Consider the following 12,289-nt stretch of genomic DNA (forward strand, 5'->3'; position numbering starts at 1 on the left):
ATTTGTCTATTATACACATTTATTCAAATAAAATATTCGTTTCTTTAACACTATGAACAGTAACCGTGAGAGTGAGGTGAGAAAAGAAATGAGAAAAAAAGAGTTAGGAGAGAGAAAAAAAAATTTTAAAATTATTTACATGGTGAACAGTAACCGTGTATATATGCATGGTTATTGTTTATTTACAAGACCATTATGTATATTTATACATTTTTACAAAAACTGATGTGAGAGGTTTTTGTGTTAAAATGTGCAAAATTGAGCACTCTTTGTATTTTAGAAGACTATTCACGAGCTGGTGTGGTTGCTTACTGTAGTACTTGTACATTTATGCACAAGTTTACATCCACTAATATTAGTGTTTTTTACTCAAAATGTGTAAAATGGACTACTTTTTGTATTTTGCAAGGTTTTGCATGTGCTGATGCGGTTCTTCTAAGGAAAAATGAAAATGGGTTTAAAAGGCACTACAATAAAACATTAGAATTCTTTTAAATGTGTGGAGTCAATATATTGTGAGGGAGATGTTGTAATGTAGACTCTAGAAGACAATTTTTCCTATGCACACACACATTCACCTCTCCCCCCTCAATATCCTCGAAAAAGTGAAGATCATTAATAGAAGTACTAATTTAACATGGATATACTATGTGTTCCACAATGTTAAAATTTGCTAAAGATTTAGGTAAATCCATTGTGGAGTCCCTAAAATTATTTTTAGGGTCTCTTATTAGGAACCCATCTGTATCTAACATAGATGAGTGAGAATTAAAAGGAATTTGACCATATTACAGGTAGTCTAGTCACCCTTCAAGAGAAATATCAAGAGAGAAAGATATGTGCTTTGTGACAATTGGATTACAAAAATGAATTTGTACAACATTAACTCCTATCTCATTGGCTCACATGACTCAAAATAATTGATTATATAATTCAACACGTACTCTAAGAATTAAGTCATGTGTTGAATGTTTTACATGCATTTAAATTATAACTAACTCAACATAGTCTCAACTAATTAGCTAAATGCATGAGATTACAAGAATTTTTTCTACATGTCTATAGCATAATGTGGGATTCCTAGCATTTTTCCTAGTAGTAAGATCTTTATTCAAGACTTTTGCATCCCATAAATTATTGGAAATGTGATATTTGGAGATTTAAAACTCTCACAATATTAAAAATCGGACACTCATATATATATTAGTAACCTTTAAGAATTTTAAATTATTGCCAACCTATTTTTAAAATAGATGATAGGATTTTAGTAATTTTTTTTTTTGAGAAACAGGATTTTAGTAACTTTACAAATCACTAAATATTGGAATTATTATAATACAATCTTTTCCGTGCAACAGGAACTAGTAGTAAATAGTTTCCCCTTCAATTTCAACACGCATGATCTAAACCTTAAAACTCTAATAAGTGCATTCAGACCACGAATAGGAGGAACCAATTCAACCCAACCCAATGTCTTGAGTTTTTTTTGGGTTGATGAGTTGGGTTAGGTTTTACAAATATTTTGAATTTCAAGTTAGCCAAATGAGATTTTTAAAATAATAATAACAACAATGTCTAGAAATTTTAAGCACTTTTGAGATATATATATATATATATATATATATATATATATTGAATATTTGTCATTATATTTTTAAAAAATAGTTGGATGGAACCAAATCTTTTACCTTTTCTCCTATATAGCATTGTACTTTCCCTGTTTTATATAATAAAATAGCCTTTTATATATATATTTTTAAATTGATAACACAAATGACTGATACAACGATTTTTATATAAAATTATGTATATTTTTTATTATATACCAACTGATATGAGTGTTCTAAATCTTCTATTAAAATAAGACCTCTATTGACAGTTGACTTTTATTTTTTAAAGAAAAAAAAAAGTTTTGAGTTTATCAAATTGAAAAGAAAAAAGAAAAAAAAGAAATGCAGTTTAACTAGAAACCGTTTTTGAAGGACAGTGGTAGTTATCTGATTAGAGGAGTCGGTGTATCATTATTAGCCTTTTACTTCGTCTCAGTACACTCTCTCACAGAGACTACTGAACCAGTTAAACTTCATTGATCGGTGTTTGTTAACATCACCAAAGGTAATGCTTTTTTTTTTTTTCTTTAATCAAAGATTTTGGCTCTTAAAACTCACTCCAATTTTTTTATTTTTTTTATTGAGTTCTCTCTCTCTCTCTCTCTGATGAAGAGAAATCGCTCTGAGATGGAAATATTGAAGCACCGGTTATTGGTGGATCCCAACTACGCAAACAACACGTGGAAGATTCTTGAGCATGCCATCGTGGATATTTTGACCAATCACAAACTTGGAACCCTCTTTTGAAAATCTTTATACGTACTAGCCCTATTATATGCGTGTGGTAAGTTTTTTTTTTTTTTAGTGGTAGTAGCCAAAAAAAAAAACTATATTTTTTATTATTTAATATATATAATTTTTATTTTGAGAATATAATTTATAAGTGAATAAATAAATTTGAAAATTAATAGGAAAGTGATCATATTTTTTAGGCAATGTTTTAGTGGAAGTTAGGGTTGTATTTTTATCAGGAGAGATGCTATGTCCACAATATTTTTACAAGAGAAATGATATGTCCACAACATTTTTACAACATTTTTACAACAAATTCTAAGTGGCAGAATGTTACTGGTTGTTATTGTTGGGGCAAAAAAGTAATCTTAGTGTTAGGTTCAAATTTGAACCAATAACAACTAACCACCTATGATTTGTTGTAAAAATGTTGTAGACGTAGCACCTCTCTTTTTACAATATTTTCACAATAAATCACAGGTAGTTAGTTGTTATTGATTCAAATTTGAATCTAATACTAAGATGACTTTTTTGCCCCAATAATAACAACTAGTAACAATCTGTCACTTAGGATTTGTTGTAAAAATGTTGTGGACATATAATTTTTCTTTTATCGGATTGTCTTTTAGTTTTGTCTTTACTTAAACATAAGAATGTAAGGGTATTTTAGAACAAAAAAAATCCGGATTGTCCTTTAGTTTTTTTTTAATATATTTAGATTTGCTTTTGGATAAACGTGGGGTGTTTAACTTATTTTTCCATTTAAAAAAATAAATAAACGTATAGTTGTTTTGAAGAAGTGGGTTAGTGGAAGAGTGTTCCTATTTTGTAGGCAATGTTTTAGTGTAAGTTAGACATGTATTTTTACCAAACTATCATTTAGTTTTGTTTCTACTTAAATCTAGGAGTGTAAGGGTATTTTGGAATAAAAAAAATCCGGTCCAAACAGGAGAAGCCCATTAAATAGTAGTATAGATAGATAAATAAATATAATATCCATTGCCCCCATTTTCTTTTTTATTATTTATTATTCTTTTGAAGGTTTAAGTTTAATAATAAGATGGTTTCTCAAAAAAAAAAAGTTTAATAGTAAGATTGATAAATAGTTTTCTTTACTGGGTTTTAATAGAAAATTACATTTTAAACTCTATAATTTAGTACGGGTACTTCAAAATATCCTAATAAATTCAACATTGAAGTTATAAAAAGTAATAAATTAAATCCGAAGCTATTCAAGTAGAACGATATTGTGTTTGATCTGTAATATAGCTATGTGAGTTGAGGGTTTAATTTGTTAATTTTAGATCACTCAGGATTTAATGTGTTGCCTTTTCAAATTACAAGTTTAATATGTGATTTTTGAAACTGAAGGGTTTAATTTGTTACACACTTTAAGAATGAAAAATTTAGCCTTTCTTTTATTAAGTTGGATGATTTGATTATTGTAATATGTTTATCTTTCAAAATTGACATGGACATGATTTTTGGTTGGGTCTATTTGCAGCTCAAGTTTGTGGGTTCTTTTGGTTATTGTGTTATGTATGTTAACATTTTGTTGAGTATGTTTCCATTTAGCTTTGATGATGTTTCCAGTTAGCTCAATTGGAGGGTTTAATCTCCGCCTACACCAAAAACCGATTGGTGTCTTATGATAAAAAGCTATTATTAGTAGCAAATGCTATATGTTGAAACTCTATTAAAAAAAAAAAAGCTTTGTTGATGTTTGATAATGAATTCCTTGGCTATGAGAGTTGGTATAAGCTCTGAGCTATTCATTAGAGAAAAAAAAGTTGCAGTTTGTAGTAGTCTAGTAGTAGCATGGGTGGCAAAAGTTTGTGTGGGTAGTATGTCTAAAGGTTTGAAGTGTAATAGAGAGCATGGTGAAATTTGGTTAGTTATTTGGAAGGAGGAAAAATTGTCAAATTGATGCAGAAAATTTGACTCACAGTCCATTTTATGGTTAGCTTGAACCTGTTTGCAGCATATCATATTTACTTCAATACTCCATGCTAGATTGGTAGTAGGACATATATATAGTTATCACACTGCTACATCACATCTGATTTTTGTTCGAGTCTGGTTGGGGCTAGTTAAGTTATCACACTGCTACATCACATTGTTTGGTTTAATGTTTGCATCTACATTTCTTGGCTCAACTCAACTAGGAATTAAGGTTATGAATTTTAAAGCCTTTAAGCTTGTAACTCCATTCTGAATCAATGTGGGAGAGCAAATAATGGCTGTGGAGGTTGAATAAAAGTTTGAAGTGCAAAGAAAGTATGACATTATATTCTAATTGGTTGCTCCATCACAAACCAATGCAGAACATGATGTACTAGAATTAGCTTTTCGAAGGTGTTCTCATTGTATGCAGAATCCTTTGTTAAATTTATTTTGATGTTTTAGTGGACATTGTCCTTATCTATGGACTTAACTGGATACAAAAGTCCTATATCAAAGTTAAGGGTTGGAGTGTTTGACGTTTCTATGTCATCCATTACCTTGGTGTTTATATTGTTGTTTTTTTCACTTTTATTTTTATTTCCTTTTTTTCCCTGTTATAATTTTTACAATGGATTCTCATATTGAAGTTACCAAATTTTCTGTTCATTTTGTTATCCTTGTCATTTAACTTGAATCAAATTTATCCTCCCGTTTAAATTTGTTTCTCTAGGTTCAGTATTCCATATTCTTTTCACATAAGAAAACTTTGTATTTTCTGATGTTTAAGATTTTGAATACATTCAGGCATGCTTATGTAATGGTGCTGCAAAATTTTGGAGAGAAACTCTATTCTGGACTTGTGACAACTATGACTTCTCATCTAAACGGAATATCTAAATTGATTGAAGATGCTCAAGGAGAGTTATTTTTGGAAGAGCTGAACCAGAGATGGGCAGATCATAACAAGGCATTGCAAATGATCCTCAATATATTGATGTACATGGAGATAGCTTTCATCCCACGCACCCACAAAACCCCAATTCTTGAGCTTGGGTTCAATTTGTGGAGAGATATTGTTATGCCCCGCACTAGGCTTGGGGATACACTTCTTGAGCTTGTTTATAGAGAAAGGAATGCTGAAGTTATAAATAGGGAATTAATGAGGAATATCATAAAAATTTGCACCAATGATAATGGAAACTGAATAATACTTCTGAATTTTTATTAGTTTAAAGAAATAGATTACCTCCACCCTTTACCTCTCCCTTGCGCACGTATCTGGCCCAATATTTGAGACAATTTATGTTAGCCAATTAATCACCACAATTAAAAAGAACAAAATAGTCTCTCTCATTTTCAATGTGGGATTAAACATTTTCACTAACTCCTCATCTTCCACATTCACTCCCACATCTTTACATTTATGTTATAAAATTTATTCATTTTAATTATTTAATATTAAAATGCTCCAACAAATGCTAACAGATTTAGGTTCTTCTGTTTATGAAGAAGACTTTGAGCAGCCTTTTCTTGAAGTTTCAGCTGATTTTTACAGTCTCAAGTCTCAACAGTTCGTTGAGTCTTGTGATTGCAGGAATTATTTAAAGGCTGAGAGATGTCTGAATGAAGACATCGAAAGAGTGTCTCATTATTTGGATCCCAGAAGTTTAGACAAGATATCTAAGCTAGTCGAAAAGGAGATGATTGAAAGCCACATGCACAAACTATTCCAGATAGAGAACATGGCCTTACTTGATATGATTGTAAATGACAAATATGAGGACTTGGGCATGCAGTATAACTTGTTCTGCAGGGTACCTGCTGGACTCTCAATAGTAAGGGATGTCATGAATTTATACATTTGGGATACTGGTAAGCAGCTAGTTGCTGATCTAGAAAGGTTGAAGGATCCTGTCAACTTTGTGCAATGTCTCCTGGATTTGAAGGATAAATTTGACAAAATCATCAGTTTGGCATTTAACAATGACAATACATTCCAGAATGCTTTGAATTCCTCTTTTGAGTACTTCATTAATTTGAAGCCTTCGTCCCCGGAATTCATTTCTTTGTTTGTGGATGACAAGCAAAGGACTGAAAGGTTTAAGTGAGGATGGTGTGGAGGTTTTACTAGACAAGGTCATGATGCTTTTCCGTTACCTTCAAAAGAAAGATATGTTTGAGATGTATTGCAGTCTACATTTGGCGAATAGGCTTAGTTCAGGGAAAACTATTTCTATTGATGATGAAAGAAGTTTGATTGACAAGCTCAAAACAGAATGTAGATGTCAATTTACATCTAAACTGGAAGGTATGTTAATTGATATGAAGACCTCCCAGGATACAAGCCTTGGTGGTGAGGACTGAGGACTGTGAACCTAAAGTCAAGCGTGCTAGATCATAATAACATTGTTGTTGAGGTCACAAACGGTTCTTGCCAAACCCTGTTTATATAAGAAAACAAACTGACTATCTCATTTTGGGATAAAAATGATAGGAATAGGATGTTGAATTGGAATATTGTTCTTGAATTACTACTTGCTTGAAGTAGTTTAATTTATATGAGCATATCAAAAAAATTTATCAGACTTGCAAGAAGTGAGAAAAAGAAAAGTTTAAATTTTAAAAGTGAATGAAAAATTATAAACTCGGTGTATTAGACTTGCATATTGAATTTATTAGGTTTGTAAAAGAATAATAATAACAATGACGGAGAATTTTGCACGCTTCTCAGGGAAGGAATGAACTATATATATTGAAAAATTGAAAATAACTTCAAAAAATATAAGTCATTAACCTTCTTGGATGGATCCAAATTTTTTTACCTATTCTCCTGTATTGTACTTTCTCTCTTACATAAAATAAAATTGCCCTTTCGATTAATTTTTTTGTGTGTGTTGTTAATACTGATATTAAGTGGTCATATTCTCATTATAAAAAATAAAAAAAAGTGGGCAAAACTAAATTGTCTAGCGGAAATATTGATTAATCAAAGCTAATAGTCTATCGAAACTCCCACTTATTTTTTTGAGAGAAACCAACAAACACAGGAGAGAGAGGGACTTCCAACATTAGTTATCAACAGGTGGCAAATTTTTTTCTTTTGTAAATGTTCTTTATCGTTCCACTCTCTCTTTAGTAAATTCAAAACAATTTGATCATACCATACCAAAACAATAACAACTTCAACCTTTGTGAAGCTTTGCATGTCTTCCTTTCTTCATCTTTACACTCCCTCTTTTGTAAATTGTATTTTGAGAGGACCCTCTTTAGTAAATTCAAAACCAAATTTTGGTTTTTAACTTATCGGTTGGGATTTTATTTTTGTCACAAATATGTAAACTTTTTGGCTCATAATATTGCCCATTGGGCTGCTAGCCATAATTGGGATGGGCCCAATAATACTTCTTCTCTTCATTGTTAGGTTTTCTACTTTTCTCCCCCAAGTTTATGCCCCTCTCTTCTTGTGTGTGTATAATTGGGTTTTCTACTTTTCTCCCCCAAATTTAGATATAATTTTTTATTATTCAAAGAAATAAAATTAGAAAATTATAAGTTTGATTTCATCAATTGAAAAGAGAAACAAAAGAAAACCAAAATTGAAAGTCGGTTATCTTTCGTACTTAGAGCATTCACGTGAAAAATAGCGTAGAATTTACATAATTTTACTTAAAAAACCTACGTTAGTTCGTATATAATTGTGTAAATTTGTTTATTACCGTAATGATATAAATTTACATTAACACTATTTAATTATTATTATTATTATTTTTTTTGTGAAAGATAAGGTTCATTTTTCATTTAATTGTATATTCTTTCTTTACATATTTCGAGCTTTAAATTTAAGCTATTATTATTCAATAAAAAAGGTAGATGATAGTTAACACTATTTATTTTGTATTTATTTGATTAAGTATCTCAAAGATGAATAAGAACGTAAATGGTAGTTGTTACGTGTGAAGAATGAGAAATCATTCATAAAAATCAAGTCTGGTTATTATATAATTTTTGGCCTTTCTTTTCTCACGGTAGACACTCTCTCACTCACACTCTCTGAAACAGAGATTTTCATTGAGCGGTCTTTTGTTAACATCATTAAAGGCAATGTTTTCTTAATGATTTTTTTTTGTATTGTTTTGTTTTTCTGAATTCTATTTCATTCAGTTTTTGTTAACGATTTGGCTCTAAATTCAAACCCTTTATTTTATTTTATTTTATTTTATTGAGTGTTCTCATCTGTCTCTCAGATGAAGAAAAATGGCTTTGAGAATTGAGATGGAAGTATTGAAGCAACAGTTATTGAGGGATCCTAACCACGCAAACGACACTTGGAATATTCTTAAGCGTTTCATCAACGATATTTTGACCCATCAACGGTTTGGAGCTGTGTCTTTTGAAGACCTTTATAATTATAGGTATAATTTTTATTGCCCCCATTTACTTTTTTATTATTTATTCTTCTTTTGCATGTTTAAGTTTAATAATAAGATTGATAAGTTCTTTTCTTTATTTGGGTTTTCATAGAAAATTATGTTTCAAACGGTACTAATAAATTTAACTTTGGAGTTTAAAAAGTAAAAAAAATTAAACTCTAAAGTTTTTAAATGTAAGCAAATTAAACCCCGACCCATTTAAGTGGAACGACATTGTGTGTGAACTTCAATATAAGTTGAGGGTTTAATTTGTTAATTTGTTACACCCTTTAAACTATACGGATTAAAATGAAAATTTCCCCTTTATTCTATTGAGTAAGGTGATGATTAAGTACATATTTGGGCTTTGAATATTGTAATATGTTTATCTTTTAAAATTGACATGTACAGATGATTTGATTGGGTCTATTTGCAGCTCAATTTTGTGGGGTTCTTTTGGTTATTGTGTTATGTATGTTAACATTGTGCTGAGTTCGTCTCCTTTATCTCTGATGATGGTTTGATAATGAATTGCTTGGCTATGAGAGTTGGTATAAGCTCTGAACTATCATTAGGGGGAAAAAAGTTACAGTTTGTAGTAGCACGTGTGGCAAGTTTGTGTTGTGTGGCTAGGATCTCTGAAGGTTTGAAGTGTGATAGAGAGCGTGGTGAAATTTTGTTTAGTTATTTGGAAAGATTTGAAATTTTTGCAGAATATTTGACTTGCTGTCTATTGAACGGTTAACTTAAATTTGTTTGAAGCATATTATTTTTACTTCAGGATTCCATGCTAGTTTGGTAGTAGGATATGTAGTTATCGCACTGCTACATTATTTTAGTGGCAAAGTGATCAGAATTATATTGATCTAATATTATCAAATGTGTAAGATACTGATATTATTTTTTTCACATGAGAAAACTTCGTATTTTCTGATGTTATAAGATTTTGAATACATTCAGGCATGCTTCTGATATGGTGGTTCACAATTTTGGAGAGACTCTATTCTGGACTTGTGACAACCATGAGTTCACATCTAAGTGGAATTTATAAATTGATTGAAGATGCTCAGGGAGAGTTATTTTTGGAAGAGCTGAACCGTAGATGGGCAGATCATAACAAGGCATTGCAAACGATCCTAGACATATTGGTGCACATGGAGAGAAGCTTTATCCCATGGACCCACAAAACCCCAATTCATGAGCTTGGGTTCAATTTGTGGAGAGATATTGTTATGCCCCCCACTAGGCTTCGGGATACACTTCTTGAGCTTGTATGTAGAGAAAGGAATGGTGAAGTTATAAATAGGGAATTAATGAGGAATATTATAACAATGCTAACAGATCTAGATTCTTCTGTTTACGAAGAAGACTTTGAGCAGCCTTTTCTTGAAGTTTCAGCTGATTTTAACCGTCTCAAGTCTCAACAGTTCATTGAATCTTGTGATTGCAGAGATTATTTAAAGGCTGAGAGATGTCTGAATGAAGACATCGAAAGAGTGTCCCATTATTTGGATCCCAGAAGTTTAGACAGATAGATAAGCTGGTCGAAAAGGAGATGATTGAAAATCACATGCACAAACTATTTTAGATAGAGAACATGGCCTTAGTTGATCAGATTGTAAATGACAAATATGAGGACTTGGGCATGCAGTATAACTTGTTCTGTGGGGTGCCTACTGGACTCTCAATAGTAAGGGATGTGAATTTGTACATTTGGGATGCTGGTAAGCAGCTAGCTACTAATCTAGAAAGGTTGAAGGATCCTGTCGACTTGGTGCAACATCTCCTGGATTTGAAGGACAACTTGACAAAATCATCAGTTTGGCATTTAACAATGGTGATAATTTCCAGAATGCTTTGAATTCCTCTTTTTGAGTACTTCATCAATTTGAAGCCTTGGTCTGTGGAATTCATTTCTTTGTTTGTGGATGACAAGTTCCGTAAAGGACTGAAGGGTGTAAGTGAGGAGGATTTGGAGGTTGTACTGGACAAGGTCATGATGCTTTTCCGTTACCTTCAAAAGAAAGATAGGTTTGAGATGTATTACAGACTACATTTGGCGAAGAGGCTTCGATCAGTGAAAACTATCTCTATTGATGCTGAAAGAAGGTTGATTGACAAGCTTAAAACAGAGTGTGGATATCAATTTACATCTAAACTGGATGGTATGTTAATTGATAATTTCATATGAAGACCTCTCAGGATAAAAGCCTTGGGGGTGAGGACTGTGAACCTATAGTCAAGCGTGCTAGATCATAATAACATTGCTGCTGTGGTCACAAATGGTTCTTGCCAAACCCTGTTTATATAACAAAGCAAATTGACTCAGTTTTCGAGCGGTATAAAAATGATAGGATATTAAGTTGGAATATTGTTTTGGAATTACTCCATGCTTGGAGTAGTTTAATTTCTATGATTTTCATTTAATTTATCTTTGTTGTGTAAAATCTATGAGCACATCAAAAAATTTATCAGACTCTTGCAAGAAGTGAGAAGAAGAAAAGTTTAAAAATTAAAACTTGGTATTTAAAGACTTGCAGGAAGTACAGAAAATGAGTATTAGATAATTTAAAGGGTTGTTCTAACATTGTGAAGTTGTTTTTTTATTTTTATTTTTTAGGATAAATTTGCAAAGTACACCCCTAACGTTTTGGGGTGATTGGATTTTACATCCCAACGTTTTGGAACTTTGTTTTTACACCCTAACGTTTGGTTCCGTTAGCAAATCACTCCATTGGTTAGTTTCTGCTATTAATTGTCATGTCATCTTGCAGACGTGTTTTTTTTTTTTTTTTGTGTGTGGCCAAATAAGCTCAAAACGACACAGTTGCAATGGAAATGAAGTGATGACCTGGCACATGCTAAACGGTGCCGTTTTGCCCAAAGAGAAAACAAACAAAATCTGCTAGGACACCGTTTCCCCACCAAACAGAAAATCTCAAAATCCTAAAACTAAACCCACAAACCCAGCCCTTAGCTCCCTAACCCACAAGCCCAACCCTTGCCTTCCTAACCCTTATAAACCCATAGCTCCCTAACCCACAAACCCAACCCTTGCCTTCCTAACCCTTATGAGCCTAGATAAGGGATTCAAAATCATTTTCTTGTTTATTTGATTTAGTTGCTCAATGCAGCCGCTTTGTCATTACCTAACACAGCTAAGAACACAACCTTTTTGTCATTACCTGGCACATTGCCAAAACCTGATGCATGCAATATATGACCAAAATGTTAATCATTCTTCCATAACAACTAAAAATACAAACATTGTCATTACCTGGCACATTGCCAAAACTTGATATATGCTATGAGATTTTCACAATACTACAGAAGAAGCTATACTGCAGAAGAAGCCATACCATTGTAAAAGTGGGTGTTTGCAATTTGTTTAAAAGAGAAAATAGATCAAATACAAAATATGTAATGGTCTGTTGATAAGGGATTCAAAATCATTTTCTTGTTTATTTGATTTAGTTGCTCAATGCAGCCGCATTGTCATTACCTAACATAGCTAATAACACAGCCTTTTTGTCATTACTTGGCACATTGCCAAAACCTAATATATGCGATATATGACCAAAATGTTAATCATTC

At 31.9% G+C, this 12,289-nt stretch overlaps 2 pseudogenes; both read left to right on the forward strand.

The window, feature by feature from the left end:
- Positions 1 to 2,240: 2,240 nt before the first annotated feature.
- On the forward strand, positions 2,241 to 6,650 carry LOC142633839 (cullin-3A-like; annotated as a pseudogene).
- Positions 6,651 to 8,534: 1,884 nt separating this feature from the next.
- Positions 8,535 to 10,918, forward strand: LOC142622851 (cullin-3B-like; annotated as a pseudogene).
- The last annotated feature ends 1,371 nt before the right edge of the window (positions 10,919 to 12,289 follow it).

The sequence above is a fragment of the Castanea sativa genome, chromosome 1 (assembly GCF_040712315.1).
Source record: "Castanea sativa cultivar Marrone di Chiusa Pesio chromosome 1, ASM4071231v1".
Lineage (NCBI taxonomy): Eukaryota > Viridiplantae > Streptophyta > Magnoliopsida > Fagales > Fagaceae > Castanea > Castanea sativa.